The sequence below is a fragment of the Taudactylus pleione genome, unplaced genomic scaffold, assembly GCF_031769625.1.
Source record: "Taudactylus pleione unplaced genomic scaffold, aTauple2 ptg000129l, whole genome shotgun sequence".
In the NCBI taxonomy this organism is placed as follows: Eukaryota; Metazoa; Chordata; class Amphibia; order Anura; family Myobatrachidae; genus Taudactylus; species Taudactylus pleione.
Genome location: NW_028284531.1, coordinates 1874536 through 1886922, shown reverse-complemented (window position 1 = coordinate 1886922; position 12387 = coordinate 1874536).

The following is a 12387-nucleotide window of genomic DNA, read 5'->3' as shown; positions in this document are numbered from 1 at the left end:
TGATTTCACAGCTCATGTGAACAGCACATTGAGAAATCTGGATGCAGATATCCAATGAAATTTTTTAAGGTTAAACTACGACCTCTTGAGTCGCTGTATGAGCAAAAATATCTCAAATTCGACATACATTGCAGATCCAATGCTATTTTCCCCTGCCCCAAATAGGTATGTCCGCCCCCCCTGCCCAGTTAGATATTACTCCCCCACCAAGCACCCCAAGCACCAGCACCACCTTGTATAATGCTCTGCTGGATGCAGCAGATGAGTCGCCCCAATATACACAGATGTAAATTTTTTCTTTATGAATTCCAATAGGTGCTTGCTGCATGGGATAGGGTGGTGATGATGCCATTTGAACAAGGTCACTACGCACATGGCACAAGTACACATTGCTGGAAGCCGGGGCCACAATGTGTACTTGTGCCATGTGTGTATTGGCCTGTTCAAACTGGCGTCTGACCCACCCTATCACATACAGCCGGCTACCTATTGGGATTCATAAAATTTGGTGATATTTAATTTGGTTGTTTTTTGGTCTTGTTTTTAATGTCACCAAATTTTATGAATTCCAATCGGTGCTTGCTGCATGGGATAGGGTGGTGATGACGCCATTTGAACAAGGTCACTACGCACATGGCACAAGTACACATTGCTGGAGCCAGGGCCACAATGTGTACTTGTGCCATGTGTGTATTGGCCTGTTCAAACTGGCGTCTGACCCACCCTATCACATACAGCTGGCTATCTATTGGGATTCATAAAATTTGGTGATAATGTTCTTTTGTAAAGTTGTAATAAAAAAAGTATTTTGCACACAGTTTAGTGCACACTTTCAGTTGCCTGCAGGTCAGTGCACATTGTACTAAATGAAGGATATTTTTTTCTTTGTTTTAGAAAAAAAATTTAAAAAAAATTTCTTTACACAAGAAATCAATGTGTTTTTTTTTAACTTACCTTGCAATACTGGTACTGTAGCACTTTTACGATGGCTTTGCAGGTCTCCGGAATGATGACGCCCAAGGACTGAGGTGAGATGAGTGTCCCAAACTTCAGGTCTTCCAGTGACCTTCCTGTAGCCAGGTATCTTAGGGCAGCCACAAGTCTGTCTTCAGCAGGGATTGCCCTCTGCCACCTTGTGTCCTGTCTCTTGATGTGGGGGGTCACCAGATGCAGCAATTCTTGGAAGCTGGCGTCATCCATGCGCAGGTAGTTCCGATAGTCCTCCAGGTTGTTCTCCTTGATCTCTATCAGCAGGGACATGTGAGAGCGGGTATCCCTTTGAAGTAGCCACTCCTTGGTCCAGCATGCTGTCGTCCTTCTTCGCCGGGCCCTCTTCCTAATCTCCTGGACCCCGGCTTCAGCGACCAACACTTTATACTGATAGGGACGCATCAGTACAGAATTCAGGAACAGGATAGAATGCAGGTAGGTAGCACACACTTGCAGGTAGAATAAACTTTGTATAAGGCAAGCCAAATACAAAGAGCACAGTAGCAATGTACAGGATTCAGCAGGAATACACCTAGCCTTATCTAGTAGCAGAGCAGAATGTACACAGTTTAGGGTGCCTGCTTTTTTATACTCCCAAGCTACCCCCTCCCATTGTTATGGCTATTTAAATTTCCCTCCAATAGTCAAGAGCCTGTTTTATTTTATTTTTTTAACTCACGATTTGTTATGGCCAATCTCACGATGTGTACGATCCGATAGATCGTGAGATCGTAAGACAGATTGGGTGTCTTTTTTCCAAAATCGTGATCACGACGGCAAGGGAGCTCCCGTGAAAGTTCATGAGGAAATTGGCCATAAAATTGTATCGTGAGCACATCGGTATATGTGTGGGCACCTTTAGTGTGCCCCCAAACAGATTACCTTTGATTTTCTCTTTGTCAAATATACATACTGTAGTATGAAAACTATTTGTTGTTAGTTAGATTAAAGACCAGCATTTACTTTTTTATTTTTAAAATTAAAGAGGCAAGTAGATATTTTATTACGTTTTGGAGAAACTGGGATATTTACACTCACCAATTGTAATCCTGTTCCTGTGTGGCTTTTCCCACTTTTTTGCATTAGGAAATTAACTCCTACGTTTTAGGTCTACGTTGTTCATTTAAACTACTAGGCTGCTGAAGGTATAAAACTACCCATATGGTATCAACAGATACCATAGTTTAAATCATCAGAACATAACAAGAAGATAGGTTCAAATACTGGTCTGAGAAACAATTTAGGGCTTGATTCTGAGATAAAAAAAAAAACACAAAAATGGATTGCACTTAGACATGGATATTATGTATAAATAGTATACTGTATGCCTTATAACTTGACTCAAATTAAATTCAACATGGTTTCTCTCAATGAAAATACATATTTAATAGCCATGAGGTCCCATGTAACTCTGCTAGCTTTGAGTGTCTTGTTGCCGAAAATGCATTTAAGTCAAGTCACAATGTGATGTGACTACTATGCACCAGGAGGCTGTGCTGATTAATTTGTCATGCAACACTTGTATATCTGTGTGCTACTGAGTCTATAAATGGAACTTGGTGTGAAAAAAGGCTGTGGCCGCTGCATCGTAGCACTTTACATGCTGATTGAGAGACGCTGTCGCACACAGATATACAGTGGCATATATCAAATTAATCAGCACAGTCTCTTGGTGCATCCTAGTTGACTTAGATGCATTGTCAGCAAAAAAGATGCAAAAAAGGCATGTAGCGCCAGCAAAGTCTCATGAAACCAGGCACGATGAGAAGGGCTGTTTGGCATGACTGCAACAAAGATGAGTGAGAACACATCTCTAGATTTGACAACTTGCCACTTGTTCTTGGCTGTAAGGTAGAGATACAGTATACTGTCTATTCCACCTGTTCCAAAAGGTCTTTGCAAGGCTTTGTACCTGTCTCTGTAGTTGTTTGAATAAGTCTTTGGTGTTGAACTCTCCAGAGTTAGATATATAGGACCTCATTCAGAGTCGGTCGTAAGTGGCCGCTCGGTCCCAGGGGAAAGGGGCCGGGTATGCAAATGAAGCGATCGCAAGTTGCGTCGCTATGATGGGATCGTTAGCTGAAAACAAGGGGGGATAAGAAGTGGCCGTAAGACTAAAAACATGCCCTCTTCTCGATCGCAACACACGTAATCTACGGGGTTATAAGGATTAATCGAGACCATCGGGACCCAGCGGAGCTGATCGCAGGGCTTAAGGCTGACCATACCCTCTCTCAAGCACTACGATCTAGTCAGTGTAAAAACCACCCATGTCACGTGTGCCATGATACTACTTTGTTAATTATGCACTCCCATTAAACGCCGTTCGCATAGTCAGGCACGCCTGCGTTCGGATCTCCACTCCCCCATTCACAAGCACCTTCCCCTGTTACCACCCACAAATGGCTCATTCTGACACTCAAACTAACAACCTGGCTGTGTTCTAGGAGTGAGAAATTTCTGATCACAACAGCTAGTTTGGCCATGTGCATTGCAAATCTTACGCATGCGCAGTTTAACGAACATCACTGGGTATGACCGAGCGGCCGCTTACGACCGACTCTGAATGAAGTCCATAGTCCCAGTCTTCTGAGTAAAGGCGGGTATCCACTTGCCGATTAAAATGAGGGGAAGAGGAACGGCTGTACGATTACAATGTTGTAATCGTACTATCGTTCCGTTATCTGCTAGTGGATGCGCACCTTTAGAAGTAGATTTTCTGGGTCACTAGAAATTGAAGTCATGGGTATTGAATTGACAATAGCTGAGATTGTGGTTTGAATTGTAATCACTCATGGACGGATTTTAACATCTGAGCCTGTGTCTACAAGCTGAAATGTGTCACTATCAGAACTACAGTATTCCAATCTGCTTTAGACAAGAATTCAGGCCCTGTGAGCCATGAAGTGTCTTTAAGGAGACTGGTTGAGATGGCTCTTGTAGTGCAGTCTGCAGGATTGTGAGCAGTAGATACATATCACCTATGTTTTGGATTGGTTGCTCTCCTTAACCATAACAGTCAAATGTTAACATAAACATGGAATCGTCTGCTCTCATTGCAAATGTAGCCAAACACTACTTTAGTGTCTGTGTAGAACTCAGTTTTAACTCTAAAAGCAACTCAAATTAAGTTAGTTCAGCTAATTCAACAGCTAGCACTGCATCACAAAGTTCCAGTCTGGGTACAGCATGCTCTGATTGTGATGCTAACTTTGCTTTGCCAATAACAAATCTGATATGCCATTGTCTTTTACAGTCCACAGTTTTAAGGTATACTACAGCAGATATTGTTTTGACTGAAGCATCAGAGAATATGCACAGCTGTGCTTTTGTAAAACTGTAGAAGACACATGTTTACATGTTTATATAGGCATGTAACATAAAGGTTAATTAATGCAAATAGAGAGTTATTCTACTCAGGTGGATGACTCACAGATTAGGCCTCTAAGCAGGGCTTTATTTTGGATAGTGACAAGAGCTGCAAATCCTAAGGGGCCATATACAAGCTGTTTAAAGTAGACAAGAAACCTTTGTGAATGAGGGCATTTTCTTACTGTTCACTTGGAAGGTGAAGGAGTCAGATTTTAAGTCCCGTAAAAGTTAGAAGCTACAATGAGCTGGTGGAGAAGCAGTTCCTAATCTAAATTTCTTAAATCACTAGTATGATCTTGGAAAGGGAAAGCTTTCATCACTTCTTTGATGTTGGAAGCTATTTTGTGAGATCTGAGATCTGGCAAGCACTTCCTAAGCTTTATTAAAGTAACATAATTGTGAAGTCTGATCAGCTAACTTGGAGTTCCAAAGTCCAAAGATTTATTTGCATAAAGAAATACAAAGAGTACCGCCCATACCATACACATGCGCGGTTGGCACCAACACAAGGCTTCAATTCTGAACGCACTGACTTACAGGGTCAGTGTGGTACATTTTAAAGACAGAAAACCTTAAAAGAGTAACACCTTAGTAACACATACTGTATAACAGTTTAGATAAACTGGTCACTACACAATAGATTACAGCTAAAACAATGCAACTGGTCAAGCTTTCAAACTGTCTTCTTGAGTCGTGGTAACCTCTTGCTTGTCATCATTGTTGTATCTATGTGTGCTTATGTCTTCAGGCACTCACCATTCAGGGTAGGAAAGTCGCAGGTAACAGTTTACAGTTAAAAACAGGTTCTTATGGAAAGCAAATGCATTTACCAAACAAACTGTAACTACAAGCAATGTTGAATAAAATAAGTCATTACAAATCTGTGATCACTTACAAAATTATATTTTCATACATAGAATTGCAGTGCTATATTTATACACTGTTGTTTTGGAAGTTGTGCAATGGTTGCAAAGAATATAAACACTAATATATAACAATGCGTGATATTGAAAAGCAATATTTAAGTATATGGAAGATATAAAATATAATTTAAATGTACAGAAAGTAGTTTATTGTTGTACTTCATTCGGTTTTGGTATTTGACTTTGACAGTCTATTAAACTATCATCCTTGACATATATAAAGTACTATAGGATCTTATTGCAGATTGTCCAGTTCTATGTTGTAATACTTTATTGGAACCCTAGCATCCATTTCTATACCAAGGTGATTGATTTAGTTGCTGGTCTTTTTGAACATATTCCTAACACACTTTGAAAAGAGATATCATTTCAATAAAATATATATCACTAGTATGTTTGACAGTATTATCAGCAGAAGTCTTCCCGGTGCATACATCATCCCATTAACAAATGTTGAAAACTTTCTCAGGGTCTAACCATAAGAATCACTCTGCTTAATATTCTCTTGCTCAATAGAGAATTATATTTTTACAGTACCTAAAATCTAATTTTTTTTTAAGTATTTCATGTGGGTGCAACAAGTTACATCAGATTTTATCTCTAAAATTATATATCATATACCCTGCTTACCAAATTTTGACAATTTAATACCATCTTGTTAGATTGATTTCGGTTTTGAATATCAGAATTAATGTATCTTTGTCATTAGTTTATTGGACATGTGTCACCACAGTCAGTATTACCTTCTCTTAAAACACACTCATTCAAAGTTTGGGTAAAAGGGCAACCATTCTCCCTATTGGTTGCTAGCAACCCCACCTGCTAAAAGCATGTTCCCTTCTGCATCAATACTTAGATTATATGTGTCCTTCTTGTAACTGTAATTTGTCCCCTACTCCCAAAACCTAGCATATTGTACACTTTGTTTACTAATTATTCCCCTGATTTATGAACATTTTCCTTAGTTATAAGTTGAGTTAGGTCATGGCCTGATCTTGAGTAGCTCCCCATGTATATGCTATAACATCATTATCAGACCCACATCCAGGGCATTCCACTTTGGTGTCAAAAATAGTTCCAGCTAAAAGAACATAAGCAAAACAAAAGAAAGTACACAGAAGAGACAGGAAACTTTCAAGCTGTAATGGTTATTCTTCATCTTTGGTTCAGTTGCTTTGCGCTCATGCAAGTTTAAATTGCTGGGAAAAAAGTCTTGCATTGATGAAGCACTTCTCCTTTTTCTTGTTCTTGAGTCTCCTTTTGTTCGGATACACTCATATAATGAGTGGAATCGATCCAGGTGTCTCTTTCAGCAACTCTCAATGTAGTAGTGGTCATCAACACCTGCTATCGTCCTTCCCAGCAATCTGTTCAGCAACCAGAACTCAAGAAATTTCTTAACCATTACATTCTTTTCCATGAACACTGACATGACATTTAGTGCCCAACATGATCAGAGCCAGAGGTTTTAAACTCATCTTTCATCATTTCAACTGTTATCTCACACCCATGGTGTACCTGACAGTCATTTCATTATGATAGTTCAAGGCTATCTGTCCATCAAAAATAAAATATATCCAATGGTGACAGGTTAAGTGGTGGCCTAGGGGTGGTTCTGAAACTTTTGTAATACTTTTCAATTCTTCTTGCCATACTTACCCTGTCTCAGTCATCACCTCACTCAACTCATTTTATTTTTATAACCAAATTAAAAACAAATTGACCCAAACAAACATTTCAAATTCCCAAAATATACTACTTGAATGAAGTTGATTTGTATTACCTGTGTTGGAATGAGCCCCCTGTGGCAACACAAACTTTGCATATTTATCAGTTTCCGTAAGCTGAGAGTCTCAAAAAAACAAAAAAAATTAATTGGTTGCCTGGATTCTTGGCAACTGAACAATAGGTGAGGCTGCTGCTCTCTTTGCAAACTCATCAGCTCTCCTTTTCTTAATAATATAATATAATAATAAGTATAATCCCTATATATGGAAGTGCTTAGACATTTTACATCTGTCACTACCAGTGGAAGTTGTATGGTCGTCAACAGTAAAAAAATAAAAGGTTGTCACATGTCAAATCAATCTGATATAAATGTTCCATGCAATCATGCGTATCTGTGTAACTGCTAAATTCTCATCACTCTCCACCCTTTGTATCTTATGAGATACATATGTTAAATAAATTACAGGATTTAGCACATTACATCTTTTTATGGTTATTATTTGATGGTGCCATAAGGGCCAAATTCCATCTTGTGCTCGTTTGTGTAAAACTTAGAATGAGCAGAAACTGAATACTGTGCAAATAACATTAGATCATGCCCTTATACTGTCTTCCCTATATCCTGTCCAGTGTCAATTGTCTCGACCCCCTGGGTCAGTTAATGTCCCAAATATTTCTCCTTTGTCCGACATAGCTGTAGCTTATCATTATTATACCTTGTGTCCTGCTTGCGAGAGATGAAACAATTGTTTTAGTGTCAGGCAAAGAAGACAATAATGAACATTACAATAACTCATCCATATGATTAATGCTGGATACATAACTTGGTTAAAATTATTGAAACACTTACTTCAAACTTGTGGAAAGATACCTGGGCTATCATTGATCCTTTAGGGCACTAGCACTGACAGTCAGGATGAAGAGGTACAAGAGAAGAAAGCAGGGTAGATGTCAGTGATAGCAAGAAAAGAAATATGAGAAAAAAATATATATATATTTTTACATTAAAAATTACCACTGGATTGGGCACTATGGGGAATTGACTCATTAATTTTTTCGCTTTTGAACCCACATCAAATGTATAATTAATGATGGGTGCTACCATCCCTTCTGCCATCAATCCAGAGTCCTGTCCATCTTTATTTCATAGGAAACCGGGTATTTGCGAAACTATATATATATTTTTTCAACCCTTGATGGAATAATATCTACAACAGTTTGGTGCATCATTAGCCTTTGGGGAATTTCTAGAATATTCTGTACTTCCTGGACATGGTTTCCTGGAATATCCAGAAACTCGCTGTCAGGTGTACAGTAGATAATACATCTTACATAATAAATCACATCCAAATACATTTCTGGGGGCCATTGCAGCTAGCAGGAAAAATTGTTTAGTCTGCAAGGGCCAAATAGTAACTTCGGTTGGGACAGTCAAAGGGTATTGATGCACTTTCCCTGTAACCTCCATGGCTGAAGTAGTTTCCTTTATAATTGGTGATCTTCTGCTACTGCTGTGTGCATGCATACCTGGTGATTAGTATACAATGCATGTTGGTCATGCCTTACATATTCACACTCTGCTCCAGATACATGATGTCACACTGCATTGTCATGCTATGCGGTATCATAATCCAGTGTTCTCCCCAGAAATTTTTTCCAGCCGGGTGGCATCCAAAAGTAGCCAGTTGGGGGCCTTTGCAATTATGCATGCGCCGGGAAAAGGGGTATCTACCAGACCAATCCAGCCCGACATGTCTCAGGCTGCTCCCCCACTGGCTCTCAGTCAAAAGTGCCCATTATGCAGTTCCCCCTGTTTTTGTGCCCTTTATACAGTGCCCCCTGTAGTTTTCCCCTTTATGCATTGCCCCCTGTAGTTTAGCTTTGACCTTATGCAGTGCCCCCTGGCTGAAGTAGTGCCCCTATGTAGTGCCAGCAGGCTGGTTCCTTATGTAGTGCCCCCAGGCTTAAATAGTGCCCCCAGGCTGGCCCCTTATGCAGTGCCTCCAGGCTTAATTAGTGTCCCTAGGCTGGCCCCTTATGCAGTGCCCCCAGGTTTAAAGTGTCCCTTATGCAGTGCCCCCAGGCTGGCCCCTTATGCAGTGCCCCCAGGCTAATAGTGCCCCCAGACTGGCCCCTTTATGCAGTGCCCCCAGGCTGGCCCCTTTATGCAGTGCCCCCAGGCTGGCCCCTTTATGCAGTACCCCCAGGCTGACCACTTTATGCAGTATCCCTAGGCTGGCCCCTTTATGCAGTGTCCCCAGGCTGTCCACTTTATGCAGTGCCCCCAGGCTGGCCCCTTTATGCAGTGCCCCCAGACTTAAATAGTGCCCCCAGACTCAGACTGGTCCTGGTCCTGGTCCCAGCCCAAGCCCCAGCACTTACATTTACTTGCTGGCCGCTCACCCGCTCTCTCACTTGCCGCTGTCGCTGCCTCGCACTGACTGGATCTAACTAGATCCAGCAGGTGCGTGGGGCAGGCTCCTCACGTCGCGAGTGATGTCATTACATCACCCGTGCAGTGCATCTCTGGGAACGCAGGCCTCTGAAGTGATCAGAGGCTTCTTTAGCCTCCGGTCACTTCAGAGGCCAGCATTCCACAGCAGGGGTCGGCAGGGAAAAGTGCCGGGCGGCAGGCTGTTTCTGCCGGGCGATACGCCCGCAGAAAACAGTCTGGGGAGAACACTGTAATCTACATGTGGCTTAGTTCCAACACCACTTTGGTTTTGACTATGTGTGTTGTATGTGTATCCCACCCCTAGTTTTCTGTATATAAGTGTGATCAGTGTCAGGCTCATTAGGAGTAACCACTGCCATACCCCTTTAACGTTGACTCTGGCCTTTAATGGTCAAACAATTAACACTGCTACTGTTATTTGTCTGTAGTGAACATTTGCCATACCTTTAATAAATAATAATTCTATTATATTGTGATATCACATACAGGTACAATCCCATCCCTATCTGATTTTACCACTAGGGACCACAATAGTACTCACTGGATGTAACCCTGTATTACTCTGGTCTTCTAACACACTAGGGATTATCTCTCTACCTCATGGTTCAGCAACGGCAGCCAGGCCAAGCGTATATTGTGACCCAGCTGCTCCCCTGCCCATGCCAGGCAACGTATGACTGTGGAGACACCTAAGACAATGCTGCAACTAAGGAGGGTCCACCTTCTGTTTCCTGGGTAACCTCCTTACACATTATAACAGACAATACAAAAACACAGTTTTTAAATTTTGGTGGTACTCTTTCCTACATTATTATATGGAGGCGGAGGAGCACTTGGTGCATGCACAACTTCCTCTCAGGCTCCTTGCTACTGGTTTGCAATTTTGTTCCCTCTCTACTCAAGTTCACATTGCCAAATTTCTAAACATTTACAGTGTTTAAGTCGCAATTTGCGTAAGCTTATTCTACAGATTTTATCATTAACATTTTTCAACACATCTTTGTGAAATGTACCAACAATGGGAAAAGATGTATATTTAGTGTGATTACCTTCACCAAGGACAATTTCCTATTTATATGGTGGTTTAATCACCATATAAACATCAAGCATACAATTTTATTAACACAATTCCTTTTGTTGGTACCTTAAATTCAGATATTTCTATTACACATGTACTGACTAAGAGAAAAAAAATAAATCTATGAGTCAGTCTCTGAAGGTGCCTACACACTAGGTGATTTTTTACATGATCCGTCTGATTATCCATGCATCAGAATGAGAGATCATGTAAAATATGTTCTAATCGAGAGCATCAACTCAAGATCATGATGCCGATGCGTGTACCCGCTGGTCGTACATCGCACCTGTAGATCTTGCCTGCCGCAGGCAAGATCTGAAAATCTCAGTCACGATGCATTGGAAATAGTTTTACGCATGATAGATTGTGGGTTAATTTGGACAGGTTTTTAACTCCAAATCGTGCCCATGACTGCCGTGGAGCTGCCAGGGGGAGTTGAAGGGAAATTGGATACTATGTCACATCGTGACCACATCGCCTAGTGTGTAGGCACCCTGAGTCTCTGAGGCCACAGATTCTGTTATCAGTGTGACTGGCTCAAAACTTTTCATGTGCTAATTAACCTTTTTAGTAAACAATTGCAGGAGCAATTGGTGATTTTACACTGAGCAATATGATTTTGGCTAAAATATATTTAAAGCATATGGCAATGTAACTATGAGGCAGAAAGTTATTTTAAAACACAGCAAATATCTATGGAGACTAAGCAATTTATTTGACCTTTTTTTCCCGAATTCTTCTCTGCACCTTCTCAATCCATAAAGCAGGACTTTGGTGTATCAACACAGATGGTATGAGATATAGAACAATTTGTTCTTACCTTTTTTTTGTTACGCATCTTTCCACCTTTTGTTGATACTCCGAAATCTGTGTATTATGAATAGAGGGATGAGGGATCTTTTCACGAGCCCCCAATTATTAAAGTTAAATAATTGTGAAGTCCGATCAGCTTACTTGGAGTTCCAAAGACAAAAAGATTTATTTGCATAAAGAAATACAAAGAGTACCGCCCATACCATATGCATGCACGGTTGGCACCAACACAAGGCTTCAATTCTGAACGCACTGACTTGCAGTGTCAGTGTGGTACATTTTATAGACAGAAAATCTTAAAAGAGTAACACCTTAGTAACACATATAACAGTTTAGATAAATTGGTCACTACACAATAGATTACAGCTAAAACAATGCAACTGGTCAAGCTTTCAAATTGTCTTCCTGAGTTGTGGTAACCTCTTGCTTGTCATCATTGTATCCATTAGAGATGAGCGGTTCGGATTCTGTGGAATCCGAACCGCTCCGAACATTGGGGATCCGAGTCCACCCGAACCCTGTTCGGGTGTTCACCGCCTGACTCGGATCCCCGTTCGGGGCCGAACGGCGGCCGCCTGATGTCGGATTCTCACTAGAGAATCCGACATCAGGTCTCCTCGCGTGTAGGGCAGAGCGCAGTGATAGCGCTCTGCCCTACACAGACACAGACACACAGCCGCCAGCGGCAGCTGTGTGTTTGTTACAGCAGCCAATGAGAGTCACACAGACTCTCATTGGCTGCTGCATGGAGGGAGCCGGCTGGAGCTCACACATGAGCTCCGTCTTCCGGCTCCCTCCTCAGCGTGTGACAGAGCGGACGGCGCGGGAGCGGGGATACAGGTAAGTTTTATTTTTTTTATTTTTTTACTTGTCAAAGGTCCGGGGGCGCTACTGGGGGGGAGTCTGCACTACTGGGGGGGTCTGCTACTGGGGGGGGGCTATACTACTGGGGGGGCCATACTACAGAGGGGCCTGCTACTGGGGGGGCTATACTACTGGGGGGGGGTCTGCACTACTGGGGGGGGTCT